This window comes from Sus scrofa, chromosome 14 (genome assembly GCF_054392235.1).
Source record: "Sus scrofa isolate SSC_HxYL_T2T_F1_AM1 chromosome 14, Sscrofa_HxYL_maternal_Yorkshire_Landrace_v2.0, whole genome shotgun sequence".
Lineage (NCBI taxonomy): Eukaryota > Metazoa > Chordata > Mammalia > Artiodactyla > Suidae > Sus > Sus scrofa.
In genome coordinates this window covers 143795676-143823675 of record NC_139396.1, presented here as the reverse complement: position 1 = coordinate 143823675, position 28000 = coordinate 143795676, and the positions used below count along the sequence as shown (strand labels likewise).

General features: G+C 44.1%; 1 protein-coding gene across 10 annotated transcripts in view; it reads right to left on the bottom strand.

Moving 5' to 3' along the window:
- Positions 1-28000, bottom strand: part of RBM20 (RNA binding motif protein 20) — a 243283-nt gene that overhangs the window by 143614 nt on the left and 71669 nt on the right. The window contains exon 1 of one of the 10 annotated variants that reach the window (XM_084994251.1): positions 25199-25290. The exons of 5 other annotated variants lie outside the window; for them this stretch is intronic. The gene's annotated coding sequence lies outside the window, so the exon portion shown is untranslated. Of the gene's footprint in view, positions 1-15174; positions 15579-20099; positions 20322-25198; positions 25291-28000 lie in introns of those variants that run through there. 4 more of the 10 variants (XM_084994262.1, XM_084994249.1, XM_084994261.1 and 1 more) reach the window with 4 other exon arrangements.

Here is a 28000-nt window from a genome sequence, read left to right as displayed (position 1 = left end):
AGAAGATTCCCAAAACCCAGGCCGAAAGTTTGATGAATCCTTCTGCCCATAAAGCCCACAATAAAATTCGCATGCTGTCGACTTTAAAGGAAGTTAAACAGAGTTATCAGATTCTAGAGTAAAAACCTTCCACGGGGGAGATGACGAGTACCTGTTACAGAAGAACAACTCGCCACAGAATAAGACTTACTCTTCCCTTTGTGACTTTTGCCAGCAGAGGTTGGAACAAGGAAAGGAGAGTTGGGCACATCTGGGGGTACATTTCAGAGGAAAAGACTAAGGAGCCATAAAAAGCAAGATGCATCTGGGAGTAGATGAAAGGGGAAAGCTGAAACTAGACCATGTAATTGTGTCATGCCCCACGCACCCCGGCCCAAGCTCTCACAGCCCTGAGGCCCTGTCACCATCACTGCATCTTCCCGGCGCCCTGGGAATGACCCTCCATGAGTTCCCTGCCTTGTCTGCTTCCCAGCCCTCTGGCTCTTACAAATGTGAGTCGATGTGGGCCCCGGGGATTGAAACCCAGAACCCATGTGGCTTTCCAGAGTTGCAGGCCTATAGCAAGGCAACCTGGCTCTGAAGATTTTCAGATTATCACGTGGGGAAGGCAGGAAGGCAGGAATGTCACGGCCTCTGTGGGTGGACACAGGGGCATTCATCAAAAAGACAGCTACCATGAAACCGCAGCCTCCCTTTCCCACTGGAATGGCGCCGAGCTGGGTATGTGCATGTGCGTGTGCATGTGTGTGGACATGCATGCACGCGTATAAACCAAAAGTAGTTTAGCAGAGAAGTAATTTCCCAAGATTCAGTGCTACAGAGGCCATAGGGAGGTCTAGACCCTAACTTTTCAAAAAACAGACTCCAACCAACGGGCACTGTAACTTAACACTAATTGTGAGAGCTCTGGGTCAGTTTCCACTGGGTAAATGATGTGAACAGTATGTCACCCATGGTCCAGGCTGATATGATGCATCATTCAGAAAGGGGAAAATGAGTACCAGACAGCAGAGGCCATACTTCATTGGTGTCTCCTTTTTTTTTTTTTTTTTTTTTCTCTTCTCTTTTTTAGCTGACCTGCAGCATGTGGAGTTCCCAGGCCAGGGATCAGATGCGAGCCACAGCTGCGACCCATGTGAGAGCCATGGCAGCGCTGAGTCCCTAACTCACTGTGCAGGGTCGGGGATCAAACTTGTGTTCCAGGGCTCCAGAGATGCCGCTGATCCTGTTGTGCCAAAGCAGCAACTCCCAGACTTTACCAAGGGAACAACTGGGAAAGGAGCTGGGTATACACACAGGATCCTGCGTCTCAGCTCACTCAGTCACCGGATAGCCCTCAAAGGCTCAGGTCTGCGAAAGTTTTTTTTTTTTTTTTTGTCTTTTCCTAGGGCCACTCCCGCAGCATATGGAGGTTCCCAGGCTAGGGGTGAATCGGAGCTTTAGCCGAGGGCCTACACCACAGCCACAGCAACGCAGGATCCGAGCCACATCTGCGACCTACACCACAGCTCACGGCAACGCCGGATCATCGGCCCACTGAGCAAGGCCAGGAATCGAACCCACAACCTCATGGTTCCTAGTTGGATTCATTAACCACTGCGCCATGACGGGAACTCCTGTGAAAGCTTTTATATTTAAATAGCATTTCCTCTGCAACAGGGATCCAAAATGTTCTGCTCCCAGATAAGAAAGAGGTGAACAAAGAGATGGTTCTGTTGCCCACCCACCATCCCTCACAGCAGGAGTGCTGTGGCTGCTAGCAAGCGAGTACCTGATACTTGGAACCTGCAGCAGCCACCCTGGCAAGAGGAGGCCACAGACAAGAGAACAAAAGCATCACTGTGCATGGCGAGGTGAAGGCACGGAAAGATCCCAGGGTCCCAGAAGACCCTGCTGACCCACTAAATCAACACCGGGCCCCCTGCCTCCAGACTTCTTGTTAAGAAAATAAATGTTTCTTTGGTTTAACTCATGGTTGGTTGGGTTTTCTATTGTCAGCCAAACGTTTGTTAATTGGTACATTGCTCCTATAATCATTTTGCTCAACAACTGTATTACAGCTGTCAGTGTCACATTCCCTAACTGGCCCGTGGCTGAAACTTGGATGAAACCTGTAGATCTCTTCATCTTTGTATCTAAATCTGAAGCTCCAAAGTAACAGAATGTAGCACCTACACACCTTGCCAGCACTGTCACCTGGACATTGGGAGGTGAGGGCCAAAGGCAGAACAAATAAACAGGGAAGGAGGGGTGGTGAAAGGAGGGTGAAGAAAGGAGAAAAGAAGAAAACAGGGAGGGGACAGTGTAAAGGGAAAAAAGAGAGATGGGAAACAAGCGTCCTTTATGTGCTTTTTTTTTTTTTTTTTTTTTCTTTTGAGGGATACCCTCATGCTTTCAAAATCAGCAGGCTCGGAGGAAAAAGCCACTGTGTGCCTGATCTCCATCATCACAGAGCTCTGGAAAGGCCAGATCCCAGCCGTGGAGGCCCTTGGCCACATGGTGCAGACATGTGAATGACCGATGAGCTTCTTGCATTGCCTGTGCATGACTTGGCGGAGCAAAGCATATTTTACATTAGCTTAGGTCCTGACATTCTATCATGTTCCCTGTAGAGAGGCCAAGTAGTTCTTGGAACCCCACACACCAAGTGACATATAACAGAACCCTAGCAAATGAGATGGCCCTTTGCCAAGCACCCTTAAATTAAAGGCTTCTCTTACCTCTCCCACCTCCACTGCAGCAGTCTGGCCGGCTGGGCTAGGCACTGAGGTCCACGAAAGAAAGGTCATCATCTTTTGCCAACATGTCAGGTACTTTTCAAGGAGGCAACATTACAAGGTGTGGGGCTACTTGCAATTAGGTTGCCATTAGTGAGCAGTATCACCGAGTTAGGAGCTAAAAGTGGGGCAGAGGGAGGCACGCGGGCTCTCGATGGAGCATGGCTTGGGGAATGGCCATCAAAATGACACCTTCCCTTGCCAGGCACTGGCCGTCTTCAGTGAACCTTCTCCTGCCACCCCACAGGGACATTCTGTCAGGCTGAAAGGGGAGAACCTCAAAGGCCACCTCACATGACACTGCCCCAAATGCCTACAGCCCGACAGACTGGCGTGCCTGCCCCCCCCCCCAACTCCCCCCCTCTCCCGCGTGGGTGTCAACACTCTCACAAGGACGACAGGTCCTCACAGACAGGCTGGATTGCTACTGGGCAACCGCCAGCAAAGACAGCTCCTGGCAAGAGGATGGTGCTTCTCAGTGCTTTCCTCTCTGCCTCCCCCACCCCGGGTGCTGCCATCTTCAGCCCCTTCTCTGGGGCTCCACTTTCCCAGCCCACTACCTGTATTTGCTGGGCACCTGCTATATGCTCAGAACTATGCAGGGCATTATGCAGCCATGTCGGCAATAATAAGGCAAAGTCATTGCACATTGCACATCACCTCTAGTTTGCGAAACAAAGCTTTTCTTTTGTTTTCTTTGTAAGGCCACAACTGTGGCATATGGAAGTTCCCAGGCTAGCAGTGGAATTGAAGCTGGAGCTGCAGGCCTATGCCACAGCAACAGCAAAGCAGCATTCAAGTCATATCTGTGACTTGTACCACAGCTTGTGGCAATGCTGGATCCTTAACCCACTGAGTGAGGCCAGGGATCAAACCCACATCCTCATGGATAGTAGTTGGGTTCTTAACCCACTGAGCTACAATGGGAACTCCAGACTTTTCTTCTTTAATGTGAGGGAACCAATGACAGAGTCTAGTGTGTGATGGTGTAAGAAATACACTGATAGAACATCAGAGGAGGGAGTGTCACAAGAGAAAGGGGTGATTAGAGAAGACTTCTTGGAAAAGGTGGGACTTGAGCATATGCTTGAGGGAGGGAAGAAAGAGAGGGGGATGTTGACAGGAGAGTGGGATGGTTATAAAGAACAAGGTAGGCTCAGGGACCGGGAAACAGCCAGCACAGGCGGCACCCAAGGGAGCCGTGAGAAGTGAACTCGCAAAGACAGGACATGCCACACATCTGGTGAGCTACATAGCAAAATAACAGAATAATGTATTGCCTTTGTATTCCTAACACCTGGCATGTGCCTGACTCACAGTCTCTGCTCAATGAAGGCAGATGAACCAACGAATAAAAATTATGAAGTATCCTCAGGCATGCTAAAGACCCCAGACCAGGAAATCAAATAATATTAATGGCAGGGACTGCAAACTCAAATGTTCACAGGGCCATCAGGTAACAAGCATAGCTGGTTAGGAGTAAGCAACGGGGAGCAATGGGACCCATCCTCAGAGGGACAGTTCCCACTGACTGTAGCCTGGCACTGCTGCCAAGGTACATAAGCCCAATGTTGCCAGATCTTTTGATCGTTATATGAAGTATCTCAATTTTTCATGTTAGCAATGAAAAGAAATACTGCACAGGCCAAATCAAACATAACTTGGATCCATATTAAGCTTGTTAGTGACCTTTGGCTATTCAGGATAAAATCTCTTTTTTTTCTTTTCTTTTTTGGCTGTGTATGGAGTTCCTGGGCCAGGGATCAGATCCAAGCCGCAGTTGCAACCTACACTGCAGCTGCAGCAACGCCAGATCCTTAACCCACTGCACTGGACCTGGAATCAAACCTGTGCCCTGGCATTGCAGAGACACCACCAATCCAGTTGTGCCACAGTGGGAACTCCAGGATAAATACTTTTGTTCAAGAAGTTTACAGTCTAAAAAGTCCCCAGTGAAAATCAATCTATGGTGACAGAGGTAAGCATGGCGTCCCCCTGTGCGAGCAAGACCTATGGACTAGAATGAGTACAGGGAGACTGGAAATGTCCCATATTTTGATCTGGGTGGTGGGTTACAAGAGTGAAGAGCTACAAAACCAAGAGCTGTACCCTTTACTATATGTACGTTGTAACTCAATTTAAAAAGTAAAAATAGGGAGTTCCCATTGTGGTGTAGCAGAAACAAATCTGACTAGTATCCATGAGGATGCAGGTTCAAACCCTGGCCTTGCTCAGCAGGTTGGGGACCCAGTGCTGCCACGAGCTGTGGTGTAGGTCAAAGACAAGCCTCAGGTCCCACATTGCTGTGGCTGTGGCATAGGCCAGCAGCTGCAGCTCTGATTTGACCCCTAGCCTGGGAACTTCCATACGCCCTAAAAAAGCAAAACAAAACAAAAAAAAGTAAATATAGAGTCCCCAAAAGCTGAATAAAGCACTCTCTCAAGTGTGCTTTCTGCAGTGCTGCTCTTTCCCCTTCAGCTCCCAGCTCCCCTTGCCACCCGGCTTATCCAACAAGAGGTGGCCCAGGGGGGCTCTTCTTCCAGGAAGCCTCTCTTACCCCCGGTAAGATCAGGTCTAAGCTTGGCCCATCTGGCTGCTCCCAGACACAGCCCAGGGAGTGTCATCTTCACCCCAGCACCTGTCCTCCTTGTCCTACTCCTTGGGAGCTCCCGAGGCCCTGGAGATGGGGGCTGTGTACTTTTCACCATAGCCCAGGCCTAGCAGACAATGGGCCATCAGTGAGTGTCTGACAGGATCGTTCATCCTCCTTCTGGCAATCGGCAAATAAAAGGATGCCTCCCAGCTCACCCAGCTCTATTTTCCTAAAAGAGACTGAGCATAGAATCTGGAAACATGAGATCTAGAGAAAAAAGGCAGGAGACTAGCTTCACCCTGAGTGAGAAGCGGTGGGGGGTAAAGAAACATGTGCATGTATGGATTTAACATGTGTGACTTTCAGAGTTCCTGTCGTTAACTCAGCGGGTTAAGAATCCAACTAGAATCCATGAGGATGTGGGTTTGATCCCTGACATCAGTCAGTTGGTTAAAGGATCCGGCATTGTCACAAGCTGCAGTGCAGCTCAGATCTGGTGTTGCTGTGGCTGTGGCATAGGCTGACAGCTGTGGCTCCAATTAGATCCCTAGCCTGGGAACCTCCATATGCTGTGGGTTCAGCCCTAAAACGATAATAAGGTAAGATAAATAAGATAAAATAAAATAGTAAAATAAGTAAAGTAAAATAAAATAAAATAAAATGTGTGACTTCTGACCAAGAGAGGAAGCGAGTGTGTATAAGATTTTTTTTTTTTTTAATATTTTCTAGGGACACACCCGCGGTATATGGAGGTTCCCAGGCTAGGAGTCGAATCAGAGCTGCAGCTGCCAGCCTACACCACAGCCACAGCAACACGGGATCTGAGCCGTGTCTGCAACCTAAGCCACAGCCCATGGCAATGTTAGATCCTCAACCCACTGAGCGAGGCCAGGGATCAAACCCGCAACCTCATGGTTCCTAGTCAGATTCATTAACCACTGAGCCACGATGGGAACTCCTGTATAAGGTTCTTAAATCACCTGTCTGGTTGAAGCACCTCTAAGGCAGTGGTGCTCGAATTTTCCTGGGCATCAGAATTACTGGAGGGCTTGTTAAAAAACAGATTCCTGGGCCCACTGCAGAGCTATGAATCAGCAGATCTGGAACAAAGTCTGAGAACTCTCATCCCTAACTAGCTCCTGGGTGGTGCCATCCTGCTGGCCCCTGGAAATGGCACCAGACAAGACCACAGCTACGAAGTGTGAAACATCACTCTGCATCTTTCCTTTCCTCATTCAACCAACTTTCATTAAGTCTCCACCAGGAGCAAAGCCATATAAAAGAGGCAGGCGTCATTAGAACCAGAAGTTGTATTCTCACCTTTGGTCACCAGAAAATGGATTGCTACTCCTCTGTGCCCTTCACAAGATTTGCTGTTGAAGCATAAAATGACACCAACTTTCAGCCACTCCCCAACGCTCATATGGTCTCAGGTTCAAACTCCTGACTCTAAGAATAAAGTTTTCAAGGTCCACTCCCATCAGCAAACTCATCTGTTTCTCCAAATGTCTCCAATTAAATGAGCCATTTGCCTGGGTCTCCCTTCTACGTATCACCTCCTTCATTTAACCAGAAGAGGAGTCAGTTATAGTTTTTAATACACAGGGCTAGACGTGGGGAAGATGAATTTCCCTGGAGACCAAGCCAGCAAAGGGTCTCCAGCAGAGTCGGAGGGTGGAGGCAGCTTTCCAGCAGACAGGCGAGCACACTTCTCTGAAATAGCACCCTCTCCCTGTCCCAGGCAGGAGCCACATTCTGACATATTCAGTTACAAGTGAGTGCTTGGGCATTAAATTGAAATGGCCCATGGTATGGAATGCCCGGGCAGCATGCGCTTGGATTATTTATGCCCTCTGCATTTGTGGAAGCCGAGATTTAATTATTTATCTCGTGTTAAATTTCCAATCCTGGGCTTCCAGTCTGCAGATGAATAAAGCACCTCAGTTAAACTGCAGGGGACTTTGGGTCACCACTCAGCAGGGCCTGGAAAACTGAGCGATTTCAGCACCCGACATATCACCTTGCTTCCTCTCTAAGGATGTCCTTGCGAAATTCAATCATGTGTGCAAGAGTTATAAGAATGCTTTGAAGCGACAACACCTGAAAAGTTCAATTCTGTCCTCTCAAGGACAGTGTAACTCAAGAGGTAAAGGCACAACCTTTGAACTGTGGACACGGTTCTCTGCTAGTATGTCTTTCCTGAAACACACCTGACTCACAGGAGGAGGCCAAGGCCAGACTGACTCTGATTCCTCGGATAGAGGGTATTTCAAAACTGTAGGAATTCTCAAGTTAAACACCAGTCAGCTTCTCATGGAGTCTGATTAAAATATTCTGAGCTTTTGAACAGCAAAAGGAACCATAAAAAGGAGTCCCCTTCGTGGCTCAGCAGTGAATGAACCCAACTAGGATCCATGAGAATGCAGGTTCAATCCCTGGCCTCACTCAGTGGGTTAAGGATCAGACAGTACTGTGACCTGTGGCACAGGTTGCAGATGCGGCTCGGATTCCGCATTGCTGTGGCTGTGGTGTGGGCCAGGAGCTGTAGCTCTGGTTTGACCCCTAGCCTGGGAATCTCCACATGCTACCCCTAGCCTGGGAATCTCCACATGCCATGGAGCCCCAAAAAGCAAAAAAAAAAAAAAAAAAAAAAAGCAAGCAAGCATAAAACAAAACCAAAGAGACAACCCATGGAATGGGAGAAAGTTACAAATGATGCAACTGACAAAGGCTTAATCTCCAAAAATATAAACAACTCATACAACTCAAGAGCAAAAATACAATTGATAAATGGGCAGAAGATCTAGACATTTCTCAAAGAAGACATGCAGGTGGCCAATAGGCACATGAAAAAAAAAATGCTCAACATCATTAATTATTGGAGAAATGCAAAACAAAACTACAATGAAGTATCACCTCACAATGGTCAGAATGGCTAGCATTAGTAAGTCTACAAATAACAAACGCTGGAGGGGGTGTGGAGAAAAGGGAACCCTCCTACACTATTGGTGGGAGTGTAAATTAGTACAACCGCTATGGAAAACAGTATGGAGGTACTTCAGAAAACTAAATGTAGAACTACCATATGATCCAGCAATCCCACTCCTAGGCATATATCCAGACAAAACTATAATTCAAACAGATGCATGCACCCCTATGTTCAATGCAGCACGATTCACAATAGCCAACACATGGAAACAACTTAAATGTCCATTGATAGATGAATGGATTAAGAAGATGTGGTATATATATACAATGGTATACTACTCAGCCATAAAAAAAGAACAAAATAATGCCACTTGCAGCAACATGGATGGAACTAAGTCAGAAAGAGAAAGACAAATATCATGTGATTTCCCTTATTATGTGGAATCGAAAATATGGTACAAACGAACCCATCTACAGAACAGAAACAAACCCATGGACATAGAGAACAGACTTGTGGTTGCCAAGGGGAAGGGGGAGGGAGTGGGGTGGACTGGGAGTTGGGGGTTAGTAGATGCAAACTATTACATTTTGAATGGATAAGCAATGAGGTCCTGTTGTATAGCCCAGGGAGCTATATCCAATCACTTACGATAGAACATGATAGAAGATAATACAAGAAAAAGAATGTATACATATATACGACTGGGTTGCCTGGCTGTACCGCAGAAATTGACAGACCATTGTACATCAAGCATAATAAAAAAAAATTTGTTTTTGCCTTTTGCCTTTTCTGGGGCTGCTCCCAAGGCATATGGAGGGTCCCAGGCTAGGGGTGTAATTGGAGCTGTAGACTTCAGCCTGCGCCAGAGCCACAGCAATGCAGGATCCGAGCCACGTCTGCAACCTATTCCACAGCTCACAGCAACGCCGGATCCTTAACCCACTGAGCAAGGCCAGGGTTCGAACCTGCAAGCTCATGGTTTCCAGTCAGATTCGTTAACCACTGAGCCACAACGGGAACTCCAAAAAATTTTTTTTAAATGCAAGACTAAGGTATGTTCTAATAGAACTAGTTCCCCTCTTATGGTGAGATCCAGTTTGCTGTTGTTGAAAGGCCTATGGATTGGAGATTACTATCCTAACCCAAATTATGGTCATTCTTCACTTCAAGCAGAGCAACCCAGAGCTCAAACCTCAACTCTTCTCCATCTGTCTCTCTCTGCATAGTAGCTTGAGTCCAATCTTGTTTCAGTGAAATGGTGATTTCCCATTTTTGCCATATTTTCCTCTGTGGCACAATATCACTTTCCACATGTCATTCCAAAAGGCTTCCACGGCCCTTCACAAATTTACCTACTGCTTCATCACAGTCCTCTTCCCCTTGAAGGGGCTTCTCAAGCTTCCCACCCAAGGGCCAACCTTGCACCGGCCAAGATGATAGCACCTGGGAACGGAGTCAGTCCTTTAACAGGAACGGGACAAAAAGGTTCTAAACTTTACAGTCTGGATGGCAGAATCATCTTCTTTTTGAGGACCAATGCTGTCTTTTGGCTGGTTTCATTCCTTGGTTCTCCCAATGTACAGAAAATTGCCCTTTCTGTGTGTTTTCATGTTTTGCATCACTGGGAGATCTATGGTTACAATGGTTACAATGGTGTTTGGCACATGGCAGTTGCTCAATAAATACCTTTGTTGTTTTTTGTTTTGTTTTTTTCTTTTTAGTGCCACACCTGCAGCATATGGAAGTTCCCAGGCTAGGGGTCAAATCAGAGCTGCATCTGCAGATGCCTATGCCACATCAACAGTAATGCCAGATCCAAGCTGCATCTGCCACCTACACTGCAGCTTGTGACAATGCCAGATCCTTAGCCCACTGAGCAAGGCCAGGGATTGAACCCGCATTCTCATGGATACCACTCAGGTTCTCAACACACTGAGCCACAATGGGAACTCCTCAATAAATAACTTTGAATGAATGACTTTCTACCAGAAAACACCCAGCCTGAGGACCAGGTGGAAGCATAGGGAAAAGTCATAAAGCTCTTATATCACACAGATGGGGGTGGTGGCTTCTCTTGGCTCTGTCTGACCCAGTTACTGAAAAGAAACTTGAGAAATGTAAACTTGGACCAAATATACCACTGGTTCATTCTGATGTTCCAATTAAATGGACTAAAGACCATATCATAACAAAGTCAGTTTATAAGAATACTTGTTAGTCTATCATGATACTTTACCAGAAACTCCATAGAAGCCCTATAATCTAAACTATAAGTAGTGTGTTGGAAACATTTTTATGTAGCCTAATAATTTTATATATTTGTTCTCTCTCTCTCTCTCTTTTTTTTTTTTTTTTTTTTTGTCTTTTTGCTATTTCTTGGGCTGCTCCCTCGGCATATGGAGGTTTCCAGGCGAGGGGTCGAATTGAAGCTGTAGCCGCCGGCCTACGCCAGAGCCACAGCAACACGGGATCAGAGCCGCGTCTGCGACCTACACCACAGCTCACGGCAAGCCAGATCCTTAACCCACGGAGCGAGGCCAGGGACCGAACCCACAACCTCATGGTTCCTAGTCGGATTCGTTAACCACTGCACCACAACAGGAACTCCTTTGTTTTCTCTTTTAGTGAGTCACAAGACACACAGTAAAGCATTTTATTAAATAGCTGACAAAAACAATATACATCAACAATAACATACACAAGCAAAACTCTTATATTCTTTGGTACTTTGTGAAAAAACATGTCATTTAAAATGAGAATTTTATTCTTAGGCACAAAAGTGATAAAATCAAACAGACAAATAATTTGCCAAAAGTTCACACATTCGATACCTGGCCTCGGAACTTCTACATGTTTTTTTTTGTTTGTTTTGTTCTTTGGCCATACTCACATCATATGGAAGTTCCTGGGCCAGGGGATGAACCCACACTGCACTTGTGACCTGTGCCACAGCTGCAGCAACACCAGATTCCTAACCCACTGTGCCACAGGGGAACTTCCAAAAGTTGTTTTTAAATGGTCATAATTGAGATGGAAAAATGCCTAGCAGCACACATTTTGCCAAAACTGACCCATGAAGAAAGAGAAAATCTAAGAAGACCTATAACAAGCAGGAGATTGAATTATTAATCTAAAACCTCCCAACAGGAGTTCCCATCATGGCTCAGCGATTAATGAATCTGACTAGCATCCAAGAGGACACAGGTTTGATCCCTGGCCTTGCTTAGTGGGTTAAGGATCCTGCATTGCTGTGGCTGTGGCTTAGGCTGGTAGCTGCAGCTCTGATTTGACCCCTAGCCTGAGAACCTCCATATGCTATGGGTGAGGCCCTTAAAAAAAAGCAAAATAAAAAACCGAACAAAATAAATAAAATAAAATAAAATAAAACCTCCCAACAAAGAAAATCCTAGAATGAAATAACTTCATTGGTGAATTCTACCAATCATTTAAAGAACTAACATCAATCTTTCTCAAACTCTTCCCAAATAAATGATGAGAGAGTTCCCTGGTGGCCTAGCAATTAAGGATCTGGTATTGTCACTGCTGTGGCTCAGGTCATTACTGTGGCACACATTTGATACCTGGCCTTGGAACCTCTACATGCCACAGGCATGGCCAAAAAAAATGATAAGGAGAGAACACTTCCCAATTCATCCTATGAGGCTAGCATAACCCTGATAACAAAACCAGACAATGATACTACAAGAAAACTACAGATGAATATCTTTTTTATTTTATTTTATTTTATTTTATTTTTGCTTTTTAGGGTCAAACCTGCAGCATGTGGAGGTTCACAGGTGAGGGGTCCAATCAGAGCTGCTGGCCTATGGCACAGCCACAGCAACTTCAGATCCAAGCCACGTCTGTGACCTACACCACAGCTCATGGCAATGCCAGATCCTTAATCCACTGAGCAAAGCCAGGAATCAAACGTGAAACCTCATTGTTCCTAGTCGGATTCGTTTCCGCTAAGCCATGATGGGAGCTCCAGATCAATATTCTTTATGAATATCGATGTAAACTCCTCAGTAAAATACTAGCAAACTGAATTCAGCAGCATAATAAAAAAAATTATACACCATGACCAAATGGGATTTATTCCTAGAATATAAGAATGGTTCATCATACAAAAGTCAATCAATATATCACATTAACAAAAGAAAAAAAAACAACACATGATCATCTCAATTGATGCAGAAAAATCATTTAACAAAATTCAGCACCCTTTAATGATAAAAACACTCAATAAACTATTAATAGAAGAAAACTTCCTCAACATGAGAAAAGCTTTTCTGAAAAACCCATAACTAACAACATAATAGTGAAAGGCTGAACATTTTCCCTAAGATCAGGAACAAGACAAGGATGCCTGCTTTTACCATTTATATTTAACATAGTACTGGAAGTTCTGGCCTGAGCAATTAGCCAAGAAAAAGATATAAAAGGCACTCATATTGGAAAGGAAAATGTAAAGTTATTTCTGTTTACAAACAGCATAATCTTCTATAGAAAACACTAAATAGTCCATGAATAAATCAATAATTCAAGCAAAGCTGCATGATAAAAAAATCAACACATGAAATAATTTTCATTTCTGTACAGTAGCAATGAACAAATCATAAAGGAAATTATTAAAACAATTCAATTTACAACAGCATCAAAAAGAATCAGATACTTAGGAATAAACAACAAAGGTGAAAGGTTTGTACACTGAAAACTACAAAGCACTGCAGAAAGAAATTTAAAAAGACATAAATAAATAGACATCCCATGCTCATGGACTGGAAAACTTAATAGTTAAGAAGTCAATACTATGCCAATGCTACCCAAAGTGATCTATAGAGTCAATGTGATGTCTAACAAAATACCAATGAAATTTCTGATAGAAGTAGAAAAATCCATTGTAAAATTCATATGGAACCTCGAGGGACCCTAAAGAGCCAAAAATTGGCAGACTAACACTTTCTGATTTCAAAACTTACTACAAAGCTATAATATTCAAAATAGTGTGGTAATGGCAAAAGGACAGCTATATATGGAACAAAACAGAGAGCCCAGGGAAAAACTCACATAAATGGGGGAAAGGCCATCTTTTCAACAAATGTTGCTGGGAAAACTGGATATCCACATGCAAAAGAATGAAGTTGGACCTTACCTTAGACAACATACAAAAAATTAACTCAAAATGGATGAAAGGTCCAAACTTAAGAGCTAAAACTATAAAACTCGTAAAGGAAAACATACGGAAAAGCTTTATGACACTGAATTTGGCAATGATTTCTTGGATATGACACCAAAAGTATAAGCAACAAAAGAAAAAAAGATAATTATGCTTCAAAAATTTTAAATTTTGTGCATTGAAGGACATCATCAAGAAAATGAAGAGAAAACCCACAGAATGAGAGAAAATATATGAAAATCATATGTCTGATAAGTGGTCAGTCTGCAGAATATATAAAGAAATCCTATAATTGAACAACAAAAACAAACAACCCAATCAAAAACGGACAAAGGCATAAGGACTTGAATAGACATTTCCCCAAAGAAGATACATGGATGGCCAACGAGTGAAAAGATGCTCAACATCATTAGTCATTAGAGAAATGCAAATCAAAGCCATAATGAGGGAGTTCCCATTGTGACTCAGCAGGTTAAGAACCTGATTAGTATCCATAAGGATATGGATTTGATCCCTGGCTTCAATAAGTAGGTTAAGGATCCAGCATTGCTGCTTGGATCTGGGGTTGCTGTGGCTGTGGTGTAAGGCTGATAGCTGCAGCTCTGATTCAACCCCTAGCCTGGGAACTTCCATATGCTGCAGATGGAAGTTCCCAAAAATAATAATAATAATGAAATATCATTTCATACTCACTGGGATGGCCATAATAAAAACAAGCAAGCCAACAAGCAAAACAAAAAGCATTTTTGATGGTGTGGAAAAACTGGAACCCTTGTTCATTCATGGGAATGTAAAATAGCCACTGCAGAAAACAGTTTGGCAGTTCCTCAAAAACCTAACCATGGAATTATCATATGATCCAGCAATTCCATTGCTCAGTATATACCCAGAAGAACTGAAAGCAGGAGCTCAAGCAAATGCTTTTACACCAACAGTCATGGCAGTATTATTCATAATAACCAAAAGGGGAAAACAATCCATGTGTCCACCAACAGATTAATGGATAAACAAAGCACATACAATGCACACATACGATGGAACATTATTCAGCCATAAGATGGAATGAAATTCTGATACATGCTACAATATGGATGAACCCTGAAAACACTGTACGAGGTGAAATAAGCCAGACACAAACGGACAATACTGTATGATTCCATTTATATGAGATAACCTAAAATAGGCAATTTCATAGAGACAGAAAGCAGACTAGAGGTTGCCAGGGGCTGGAGAAAGGAAGGAAGGAATGGCAAGTTATTGTTTAATGGGTTCAGAGTTTCTATTAAGGATGATGAAAAAGTCCAGGAAAACAGTGTAGATAGTATACATTACAAACATATAAAATGCCACTGAATTGTACACTTAAAAATGGTTATGTTATGGATATTTAAGCACATTAAAAAAAATGGCTTTAGTTGTTCATCTGAAATAATTCATTTCCAGGGTTGTAAAATAACTGACATCATTCAGTATATTGATCTGAAAGCCCCATTTAAGTACTTTTTAATATGCACCATCTGGAAACACTTAAAATGACAAAACCTCTTTTATGAGTGACACAATTTGACAATCAGATGAAAAGCCCATTCTAAATATTTGTAATTCGGAACCCTCCCCCCTCCTCTTGATCATGTCACAGCTTCTGCAGGTACCAAGAATACTAAGAAATAAAAACACCATAAGAGGGTTTACATACTGTTTGTTGCACTAAATGCACAAAATGCCATCACTGCGAGGCCAGATGAGAAGCAATGGAAGCAAGGCTCTTCATGGAATTTCACCTAAATTCCTCCGATACTGAAAAACGCACTGACAGCACAGACCAACACCAAGGATTTCCAACAAGTGGGGTGTTAAAATTGTTTTAATGTGAAACACAGCTTAAACAGCTACCCTGTCAAAAGCAAGCAGCTGCTCAGAGGCTCCCGCCCAAAGTGACCAGGGTGCTCCATTCTCAAGAGAAACTGGAATTCTGGATTTCCTCCCTCTGAGTCCAGAATCTCTTCATTTTTCTACATAGCACTGATTAGCTGCCATCCTACTATCTCCGCATATGCTTCCCTGTTCATGTCTGCCTCCCAGAAGCTAAGCTCCAAGAGAGCAGGTTTGTCTCTTGTTTACCCCCATCTCCCCAGGACTCCAGCACAGCCTGTCTCATAGGAGACCTCAGTCAACACACAGTGAACCACAAGGGTCCAAGAGTTGGACTGGAGGACATCTCCTTGCAGGGGTGGAAACAGTGTATGTCAACTGTATCAATATCGATAGCTTGGTTGTTGATACTGGACTGTAGTTTCCAAGATGTTACCATTGGGGAAAACTGGGTAAAGTGTCTCTCTGTGTTATTTAATGCAACTGTATGGGAATCTACAATGATTTCAAAATATAAAGTTTCATTTTAAGAGGCTTACAAAAAAAAAATTTTTTTTTTTTGTCTTTTATCTTCTTAGGGCGGCACCAGTGGCATATGGAGGTTCCCAGGCTAGGCGCTGAATTGGAGCTGAAGCTGCCAGCCTATGCCACAGCCACAGCAATGCGGGATCCAAGCCACATCTGCGACATACACCACACAGCTCAAGGCAATTCCGGGTCCTTACCCTACCAAGCAAGGCCAGGGATCAAACTTGAGTCCTCATGGATGCTAGTTGGGTTGGTTAACTGCTGAGTCACAATGGAAACACAATAAAAATTTAATTTAAAATTTTAATTTAAATAAACAAATGCCTAAAAGACATTCTACAAAATATCTGACCAGTATTCTTCAAAGCTGCCAAGGTTATGAAAAATAAGGAAAGACTGAGAAACTGTCACAAACTGGAAGAAACCAGAGGCACATGACAACAAATGCCATGTAGGATTCCAGACTGGATCCTGGAACAGAAAAAAAGACATTAACGGGAAAACTGGGGAAATCTTAACATGATTTACTCAATAGTATTATACCCAATGTTAATTTCTTAGTTTTAAGTGTAAACTGGTAATGCTAGGCGAAGCTGGGTTACACAGAGGAACTCTCTGCAGGATCTTTGCAGCTTTTTTATGAAATCTAAAACTATTCCAAAATAAAAGTTTATTTTTAAAAAATGAAGTGATGGAGGAGAAAGTCCAATAACGCACCAGGTAGTTAACTAGATCCGCAGCTATTTACTTTTCAGGTAAAAATCACGTAAATCTAAGCAATAAAAAAGTTGAGGTGTCCACTCTTATAAATAATTATGCTGTGGTTTGAAACCACAATTCCCTCATCCAAAAACCTCGGAGTCAGATTTATTTTAGAATTCAGAATCAATTTGATTTCAAGAAGAAACATGACACATGTGCTGCACATGAAACCCTAGTAGGGTCCAGGCAGCAGTTCACTACTAAACACATGAACACTTCTTCACCAAGATGCATAACCAGTCACACCACGCATAGTAAATAAAGACCACAAACGGGGAGTTCCTGTCGTGGCACAGTGGCTAACGAATCCGACTAGGAACCATGAGGTTGCGGTTTCGATCCCTGGCCCTGCTCAGCGGGTTAAGGATCCGGTGTTGCCGTGGTGAGCTGTGGTGTAGGTCGCAGATGTGGCTCGGATCCCATGTTGCCGTGGCTCTGGCGTAGGCCAGTGGCTATAGCTCCAATTCGACCCCTAGCCTGGGAATCTCCATATGCTGCGGGAGCGGCCCTAGAAAAGGCAAAGAGACAAAAAGAAAAAAAAAAAAAAAAAAAGACCACAAACAGCCACCATCCTTTCCGGTAACTGTGTTGCCAAATAATTTCCCTAACAGCTTTCAATTTTCAGAGCTATTCAAATTTCAAAATAGCAGATCGTGGATTCTGAACTGGGTTAATAGGATTCCCAGTGAATAAGGTTTTGACTTCTCATGTTCGACTTCCAAATTTCTAAAAATTGTTACCACCTCAAAAAAAATTTTTTTCTCTCTCTCCCTCTCTTTTCCCCTACATTTAGGAGTAGCGAGAGAGTTCCCGTCACTGCACAGTGAATCCAACTAGGAACCATGAGGTTGCGGGTTCGATCCCTAACCTTGCTCAGTGGGTTAAGGATCTGGCGTTGCCGTGAGCTGTGGAGTGGGTCGCAGAGGTGGCTCGGATCCCGCATTGCTGTGGCTCTGGTGTAGGCCGGTGGCTATAGCTCCGATTCAACCCCTAGCCTGGGAACATCCATATGCCGCAGGAAGCAGCCCTAGAAAAGACAAAAAGACAAAAAAAAAAAAAAAAAAAAAAGGAGTAGCAAGGCCCAGAGACAACAAGGGTGGTTTCTAGAATGTTGATAACATTAACAGTTTATCTCTTAATCCATGGCTGGTTAGAAGTGTGAAAATTCAATGAGCTATGCACGTATGATCTGGCCACTTTTCTGTGTGTATGTTAAATGTTAACAGGGCTTTTCTTTTTTTTTTTTTCCAAAAACAGCAATCACAGAATTAAATTTAAAGTCACAAAATGTCAACATTGCCCAGAAATCTCTCACTGAAGATACATAGTCCCATTTCCTGCATCTCACAGCTCCAGAGTGGTGAAGTGAGCTGCCCAAAGTCACACAGCAATGGAGTGGGAGAGCTAAGACTCCCAAATCGCTCCTAGTGCAGGATTCTTTCTGTTATGCAAAAATATGAGATTTTAGTTTCAAACATTTGTCCTACAATGTGTTACTAATTAACTGAGGAAACTTGTAATATCATCGCATTGGAGTTAATACCAAAACATTTTTTGCTCATTTAGATTTATTTTTTCCCATGAAATTACCGAACTGATGTCTGGATCAGATATCCCTGGCTAATTTGGTGTAACTATGCTTCTTTCTAATAATGTGTAAAACCATCAATGACCATAAACATGATTTAAGTGTTTTGTCACTTCATCCAACTTAATCATTTGACTATAAATATATCATGGATGACTTAAATCACATTGATTGGGCTCGTCAGTTAAAAAAAAAAAAAAAAAGGCTCTAGTTAACTCTGACAGTTTAAGGGTGGAAAGGAAGCACCATTTGGGGGTCTTTGATTTATATACTTTTAATATCTTGCTACTTTCCCAGTTGGTACCATATGACTCAGCTTTTCCTTCAGTGCATAATACAATCTTGCTGTTGATAATTTACAATCTTGCTGTATGCAACTGACCTGGGACAGTCCTAGAAAAAGTTAGTCCTAGAAAAAGCATGGAGCTTGTACTAAGGACATAATGTAATGATTTCTTCCCCTGGGAAAAAAAAAAATCAATGATTTAGAAAGACACATAGATGCAGAAAATGCCAAACGCCAGGCATCTGTAAAAAGCTAGTTTTCTCAAATCGAATTATGATTTCCATGAAAAAAAACCACAGTCCAATCAGAGGTTTTCAGCTGGGCTTCAGCCTGTGAACCCCTGACACCAATGCTAAATAGTGTGTGTGTGTGTGTGTGTGTGTTTGTTTGTTTCTGGAAAGGAGGCCCATACATCAGAGTCTCAAAGGGAGCCGTGACCCTAAATAAAGGAGGGGTGAAGGGAAGGCTCACTAGTTACTATAAACAGCGGAAAGCCAGTCTGGGCAGGAGACCCCTAGTTTCTATTGCAGGTTTTACAAAATATCTAAAGAGCTTGACAACTATAGCTCTGTGTCATGGACCCTTTAATAGCCCTGGGAGGTGGCAGGCAGGCCTGATGTTTTACAGATGAGTAAAGATCTTTGATTTAACTCCATGGCTAATAAATGTGGATACAAGGCTACAGGAATTCAGACAGCATCCAAACCAACCGCCATAAAGGCCAAATGCACATTTACATTAAAGTGCAGTGGAGGATTTAAAAGTGATCCCGGAGTTCCCGCTGTGGCACAACAAGATTGTTGGCCTCTTGGGAATGCTGGAACGCAGACTGGATCCTGGCCCAGCACAGTGGGTTAAGGAACTGGCATCACTGCAGCTGCAGCTTAGGTCGCAACTGCCGCTCAGGGATCTGAGCGCTGGCCCAGGAGCTCCATATGCTGTGGGGCGGCCAAAAATGAAATGAGTAAGTAAGTAAGTAAGTAAATAAATAAATAAATAAAAGTGTTCCCATCATATCAGCCTGCACCATTGTTTTTAAAACAAAATCTTATGTAAAAGTATTCTAAAAATGCCATTTTTAGTGCATGAGTTTTCATTTATGTTTTACACAGCATGCAAAAAAAAAAAAAAAAGCCCTGCCTTTTTCATCACTTTCATCCCACCTCTATCCCCTCTCCCCACCACCCAAAGCTACCTCAAATCCAATCTTTTCCATTTTCCTTCCAGCCATTCCCTTTCTAGGCACTAAATCCACCAGTGGTAGAAACATCTCTCTCTGGTTTAGAATAAACCAGAAGGGGGATGTCTTTTCCTGCCCACCCTCCCGGAGGGCTCCCCTCACGTCTTCACTCTCACCGTGGATGACTGGAGACTTGCTAACCAAAATAGAAAAGAAAGATACATTCCATCACCCCTTACTATCTAGGTGTTCAAATGCCAGTGCTATCATCCAGCTACCCTATGACCATTCTGCACACGGACACAGCTGTCAACAGAAGAACAGAAAACAAGAAAGTCCCTGCGAGTTTGACCTGACAGAAGACAGGTTTGTCACCAGACTCCAAGTCGAAAATAGATCACCCACCGCTCAGAAGGGCACAAGGCACTTTTCCACTCTTATCTCAGCCGCCTCCAGCAGTTACGTGAAATGCACTGAGCGCTTGATGGAATGAAATGTACAATCAGCGATAGGCTTTTGAAATAACTTCTCTTTGACAGGCCCGCCAAGGACAAGAGGACAATGAATCCATAAGGTCGCATGCAAAAGTGCTGAGCTTCCACTGTTATCCCAAACCCCAGAAAGGCCAGGAGTGGCCCACACAACATCTTTCCCAAACCTGCTGATCCAATCACCTCATTTTAAAAAGAGCAGACCTAGTCTGTACTTCATCACAGACTGAGAGGCAGATCCAGAAACCCGCGCTAGAGAGTGTGAATCTATTCACTTCCCAAGATTCACAGATGTCACCATAAGTCTACTGTCTCCCTCACATTATTTGGGGGGGAGTGATTGTTTCAGTGGCCCTAAGCTTCAGGAGGTCTACATCCAGCTCACCTATGTGACTATTAGGTTCCCTCACAGACAGTGATAAGAACACATGATGAAAAATGATTCCCTTTTGTAAACTTTTTTACAGCCGTAATATCTTGGCTTTTTATCCAATCCTATAATCAGACAGAATGAACAACTTAGGGAGAAAGTGCATGCCAGAATTTTGTATGCATTTTCTCAGTACGAGCAGGAACCTGTCTGAACTTCCCCAGGGCTCTGGAGCATACAACTTTCTAAAGAAGATAGGAATTAAGCTGCAGTTTCTGAGGCTCTGTCTTTTAGTGATTTCTGTCCAGGACAAATCAGAATCTCCCAAATTTATTTCCTTCCCATGGCTCCAACAATGTCTTGAGCAAATAGAAATTCTTTCCTTTCTGAGTTAAAAAACAAAAACAAAAAACTGATACAGTAGAAGCATCCCTTCTGTGAATTTCTTTAAAATCTGAGTTAATTTACTCACTTTTTCCAAAATTAATTAGCTAAAAAAAACCTTTCAAAGTGAGGAATAGAACCCTGTTCCTAGTCACAGGATATGCCTTGATTTTTCTTTCTTCCATCATCAGTGACCAAAGAGCACCAAGTAAATAACATTTTCTGAAATCATCTATAGGACCAACAAAAATGGAAGAGCCACCCTCACCACCATTCACCTAATCTTTCATATAGTTACTAAAGGAATAAAAATTTTTAACAGGGAAAAATAAGGAGTTTCTCCTATTTTATTTCCGCCGTGCCAAAACGGGAACACCGAGCTTCTCCTATTTTAGAAAGGTGACTCAACATATTCATAGTGTGTGTGTGTGTGTGTGTGTGTGTGTGTGTGTGTGTGTGTGTGTGTGTGTGTGTGTGTGTCTTTTTAGGGTCACATCTGCACCATATGGAAGTTCCCAGGCTAGGGATCAAAATAGGAGCTACATCTGAGCTCTCCGTCACAGCCACAGCAATACTGGATCCGAGCCACACCTGTGACCTATGCTGCAGCTTGTGGCAATGCCAGATCCTTAACCCACTGAGCGAGGCCAGGGATCAAACACACATCCTCATGAAGACTACGTCAAGTCCTTAACCCAGTGAGCCTCGATGGGAACTCCTAAAAATGCACAATCTCAATCTGATCATGATAACACATCAAACTCAAGTAAACTTCAACCTGAGGGCAAATCTAGACTTTTGCCTATTTTTATAAATGAAGTTACACCGGACCACAGTCAAGCTCATTCATGTACATATCCTCTAAGGCTGCTTTGGGGTTACAACTGTAAAGCTGAGGATTTACAACAGAGACGATACTACCTACAAAGCCAAAACCATTTACTATCTGATCCTTGACAGAAAATGTTGGCTGATCCTTGGTTTTAAAAAATAACTGACACTCCAAAAGTGTTGAGGTCATGGTGGCGATGCCATGGAACTCAGCAGGTTAAGGATTCAGCATGGCCATTCCTGCTGCTCAGGTCACTGCTATGGTTTGGGTTCGATCCCTGGCCCAGCAATTTCTGCAAGCTGTAGGTGTGGACAAAAAGAAAAAATGTTGATGTCATGAAAGGCAAGGCCTGAGTAAGGATGTCACACACTGGAGTAGATTACAGAGACATCACAACTAAATGCCACGTGGGACCCTAAAAATGGTATCCTGGAATAGAAAATAATGTTCATAGAGGAGTTCCCATCGTGGCTCAGCAGAAATGAATATGACTGGTACCCATGAGGATGCAGGTTTGATCCCTGGCCTCACTCAGTGGGTTAAGGATCTGGTGTTGCCTGAGCTGTGGTGTAGGTCACAGCTGTGGCCTTTAAAAAAAAAAAAAAAAAAAGACAAAAAAGAAAAGAAAGGAACATTCATGGAAAGGTTGCTGAAATCCAAAAAAACAAACAGGAGTTCCCGTCGTGGCGCAGTGGTTAACGAATCCGACTAGGAACCATGAGGTTGCGGGTTCGGTCCCTGCCCTTGCTCAGTGGGTTAACGATCCGGCGTTGCCGTGAGCTGTGGTGTAGGTTGCAGACTCGGCTCGGATCCCGCGTTGCTGTGGCTCTGGCGTAGGCCGGTGGCTACAGCTCCGATTCAACCCCTAGCCTGGGAACCTCCATATGCCGCGGGAGCGGCCCAAGAAATAGCAACAACAACAACAACAACAAAAAAAAAAAGACAAAAAAAAAAAGACAAAAACAAACAAACAAACAAACAAACAAAAACAAACCTCTAATTCGGTTTCAAATTACCAATATTCCTTTCTCAGTTTTGATAAATTGTGCTTATGTAAGAAGTTAACACTAGAGGAAGCTGGGTGAAAAGTACACAGGAATTCTCTGTGCTATTTGCTATTTTTGCAAATTGTCTGTAAGTCTAAAATTATTTCAAGATAACAAGTTAAGAAAGAAGTGTGATGAACTCCTCAGCCTGGTCTGAGGCTGAGGGAGCAGCAGCAACTGTCTCTAGGCCAGCATCACCTTCCAAAGTTTGTCTTTATGGGGCTTAAAGGCAACTCTGAAAATAATTCCAATGTCACTGATACTTCATGCCAGTAGCGGGAAGGCAGAGAAGGATTAGCAGAGAGTGTCACCTGCTTTAACCAAGACTGACTTCAAAAATACAGCTTGAGGATTTCTATACTTAAATAAAAAGCACTTAATAAAAGGATGAACTTAGACGTCCAAACCTCTCCCAGGCCATCTGTCAAAGCCCAAGCGGTAGCTGGACAGGCAGACTGTCAGGAAGAGTCCCCCGAGGAGGTTTGGCGCAGACCCCACTGCAGAGGACACTGGTCTGACAGCAGAGGGAGACAGTGTGTTCCTAGGCTGCAGGGCCAGTTCTGTCACCGCTCCCTGAGCAGCCCTGACAGGGGAGTGAAATGCCTTCGGCAGAGGTGTCCCTTCTTCATTTACTCAAGGGCTTATCCTGACAGGGTCAGCCAGGAGCATGAAGGTAGATAACCTCTGCTTCTCTCTCATCAAGCAACTATCCCCGGACAGAAACAGACCACGAAGTCAGGGCTTTTCATGAATTTTAACCAGTCACATCTATAACTATACCATAATAGAGAGAGAATCAGAGACAGAGAGGACAAGAAAGATGTGGAAAGAAGAAAAAAGCCAAGGCGTTCAGGGGCGGGGCTAGGGGGAGCATGCTGGAGGAACAAGAAGGCAAAGGGTAGGTGCAGCTCTTGCCTGCAAGGAGCCGATGGACAAACGGACCCTCAAGAACCACCTGTATCTCCCCATGCTTACTGATCAGCCCCTGCGTGGGTGGACTAAGCTGGACAAAGGGGAAGGTGCAGACAAACCAGGCGAGGTCCATCAGGTCACCCCTAAGCAGCAGCCACCACCCCCAGGTCCCGGGTGAGCTGTCGCTGTGATAAGCACCGTGGGACAGGGTCTCGGAGCCCGGGCTGGTGCACCATGTGTCAGTCCTGGAGCTGGCCAGGCCCTTGACCCAGCAGGGGGAGGTCACCTCTCACGCACGCCCGCTGAGAGTGAACCAATGGAGCTGGGAGAGTGAGGCTCCCAGCATCTCTTTAGCTGACAGGGTTCCTCTTCCCCCGCCTTGAGAGAAATGAACCCAGAGGTGGGGAAAACCAGGCCGCGGCAGTGCCATGTGGCGAAAGAAGAGGCATTTTATGAATGGGCCATCTGGACAGGAAAACAGCCTTCTGGGCCTTCCCTAGGCGGTGCCCTCCCTCCTCCCTCTGGAAATTCTTTCAGCCCCATCTGCTCGGAAGGAGGCAACACACCCCAGAAGCAAACCCACCACCCACTCCCCAGCTTCCGCCCCCACCAGGAACATTCCAGTGGTTTCGCCAAAGATACTAATTGCTCTCCCCCAGGCAGCCTGCGTGACAACAGGTGCCCGGCTCCAATGCCACCACCACTCACAGTGTCTGGATTGTATTGTTGCTATCCAGCCTAAGAAATTGTTTTTAAAGTCATTTAAAAACAGTGCGTCCTACTATGCCCTTCTCTGGAACCTTCAGGCAAGAGGCTAGAGGGGCAGGGGCAGTCCAGGGATGAAACTGAGACGGAGGTGCCCTCCGACTGCCCCTGGCAGGAGACACAGGAGCTGTGAATGACAATCACCAAGTGAATGGCTCGGTGGCCATCTGCGGGCTGGGCCTGTCTGTCTGGATGGGAAGTGTGTCTGCATGTGCCCCAGTCTGTCAGGGAGGAGGAAGACAGACCTGCCTACCAGCCAGCCTCAGCCAAGCCCTCCCTCAGAAAACAGCCACGCTGCAGACAAACAGACCTGCCACACCTCCAGCCTGCTGCTTTTACCTCCCCAGCCTGGCCTCAGAGGGGATGTGCAGGTTCACAAAGCATGTTCAATCTCATCTGACTTTCCAAATAACCCCATGGGGCAGGCACCACGGGCAGGACACCAAGACAAAAGGGGGTGATGTGGTGTGCCCCACTGAAGAACCACAATAACTGAAGACGTAATCATTATTAATAAGAAAAATGACAGCAATAATTGGCATTTATGGAAAGAAACATTTATAAGAAAGAAAAGAGTATTTACAGATGAGAAATGGAAGGTGCATTTCATTGATGTGAAAATCAGGCTCAAGAAGGCCAAGTTTCCCACCCAAGTCCACATTAGTGCAGTGTTCTGGATTTGAACCCGGATGCCGCATGCTTACCCACTTTAGTATTCCCATGGCTCTTGTCTCTGGACGTGGTCTGTAGCCAACCCTGAGCTCATCTGTGCTCTGGGCCTGGATGAGCATACACTACTCATTCCAGGAGTTGCTGGTATTGTTGAGCCTGAAGCATTCAGACTTCTGGTCCAGGGCTCCCTCTACTGCATAGGACCATGAAAATGTCACGTCTTGATTAACTATGAAGTGATTCTGCCCCAAGCATTCTCCTTCTGCCCGTTTCTTCTAAAATAAAATTTGAACCTGGAGAAACTCTTTAAGGTCATCAAGCTCAACCCCTTCATATTCCAACCCTCCCAGTCTTAGGGAAGCCAAGCTCCTTGACCAAAGGAGATGGCGGGAGTTCCCTTGTGGCTCAGTGGGTTAGGGATCTGGCCTTGTCATTGCTGTGGCTCTGGTTACAGCTGTGGCTCGGGTTTGATCCCTGGTCTGGGAACTTAGAAATGCCATGGGTTCAAACAAAAAAAGAGAGAGAGAGAGAGAGAGATGGCAGCAAATAGAGAGTAGACCCCCACATTCCCCTAGCCTTGCACGATTAAGGGTGCATTCCATAACCAAACTGCATCTTACCAGAAATAAATAATGAGGGGGAGTCACCCAATCAGTTTTCCATGGTAGCCCTGACTCAGGGAGTTCATTCTCCAGTGACATTGCAGTAGGTATGATGATGCTTTAACTAAAAGGCACCAAATTACACGTTCACAGTCTCGGCATGGTCATGGGCTCAAACATGTTTTGAAACAGAATTCCATATAGTGACACCTTCGTGGCCAATGAAGAGCAACTTGATGTACTTAAACACTGTGACACTCACATTTTTTGCATAATCATTTTGAATCTTTGCTCTTTGTTTAGAGTTTTATGGGAAACTTTTTTTTTGGCTGCACTTGTAGCATGTGGAGGATCTCGGGCCAGGGATTGAACCCAAGCCACAGAAGTGACCCAAGCTGCTGCAGTGACAATATGGGATCCTTAACCTATTGCTCCACAAGGGAGCTCCTATAGGAAATGTTTTCAATATGAATAAACTTTTTAGTATTCCCATAGCTCTATTTTCCCACTTTGGCTAGAAAGAACTCCTTTCTATCCCTTCATATTATTTATCTCAATTTATGATTTTACAGTTACATGTACATTTTTTGGTTTGTATTTGTTTTCTCCATTAGACTGTAATCTCCACCCACAAGGACTGCACCTGTTCTGTTCATGACTCAGACCTACGATGGTACCTAGCACATAGTAGGTGGTTGATAAATATTTCTTTTAGTTAAATGAACTAGGAATGGAGCATCCCATGGGTCAGACTGGGAAGCAGCAGGTTCTGGAGGATCAGAACCTCCTTTTCTTAAAGCGAAAGAATTCAGAAACCCATTATTTTATCAGCCAGGTTGACATCATTACCTTTGGACAGTCATCCATTACACAAAGACAAGCAACGTGAGCTATGTGCCCATCAAAATCCCCCTGTTTCAAAACTCACCAGTCAGAAATTTTGGAAAATGAAATAATGGGCAACACTCCAGTTTTTCCACCAAATAGATCTAGCAAGCAGCAATCTGAGTCTAGCCTTATTTGAAAATTTAAAATTGCAGGGAGTTCCCCTGGTGGCACAGTGGCAACGAACCCAACTAGTATCCATGGGGGCCTGGGTTCGATCGGTGGGTTAAGGATCCGGCGTTGCTGTGAGCTGTGGTGTGGGTCGCAGATGCAGCTCAGATCTAGCATTGCTGTGGCTGTGGCATAGGCCAGTGGCTGCAGCTCCAATTCAGCCCCTAGCCTGGGAACTTCTGTGTGCCACAGGTGCAGCCCTTAAAAAACAAACAAACAAAACAAACGGAAAAAAAAAAAAAAAAAAAAAAAAAAAAAAACCTTAAAATTCCAGAGTCACTGTAGAATTTTTAAAAGATTTTTCACATTTTCAGAAACACTGCATATTAGTTGGCCTTGCCCATGGCACACGGAAGTTCCCAAGCCAGGGATTGAACCTGAGCTACAGCAGTGACAATGTCCTGCTGTAGTCCTTAACCACTAGGTTTCCAGGGAACTCCTGAAACATCACATAATTTTAAACTTATGTTTTATATATTCTCACATCCCCAAATTTCAAAACCAAATGGTGGATTAAGAGCAACAAAGAACATTTGGTAATTCCAAAGAAGCCAAACTGAATCATACCAAGGACACAGAGACAAGAGCAATAGATGTGCTACAACTAAGGAGACTGAAAATCAGCAAAGAACTAGAAATCGTTCTTTTTTTGGTAGACCCTTGCATTACGGCTTTTCAAATTCTTGGAGGAAGTAATGTTAAGAAAAACTACTGCCACAGAACACCTGAGGAAAAACTACCATGTCAACCGCAAGAAATGTGCAGGCACTGGGGAGTTCCCTTCATGGCTCAGCATAAACAAATCTGACTAGGAACCATGAGGTTTTGGGTTCGATCCCTGGCCTCACTCAGTGGGTTAAGGATCCAGTGTTGCCATGAACTGTGGTGTAGGTCACAGATGTGGCTTGGATCTCAACTTGCAATGGCTGTGGTGTAGCCTAGCAGCTGTAGCTCTGATTACACCCCTAGCCTTGGAACCTCCATAAGCTGCAGGTGCAGCCCTAAAATGAAAAAAAAAAAGAAAAAAGAAATGCACAGGGACAAGTACAAAGTGCTGTTTCTCCATCAATTCTTAAGAGTAATATTTCTTTCTCTTGGTTTTTTTGTTGATGTTGTTTTTTTTTAAGGCAGCACCTGCAGCATAGGGGTCAAATCAGAGCTACAACCGTTGGTCTA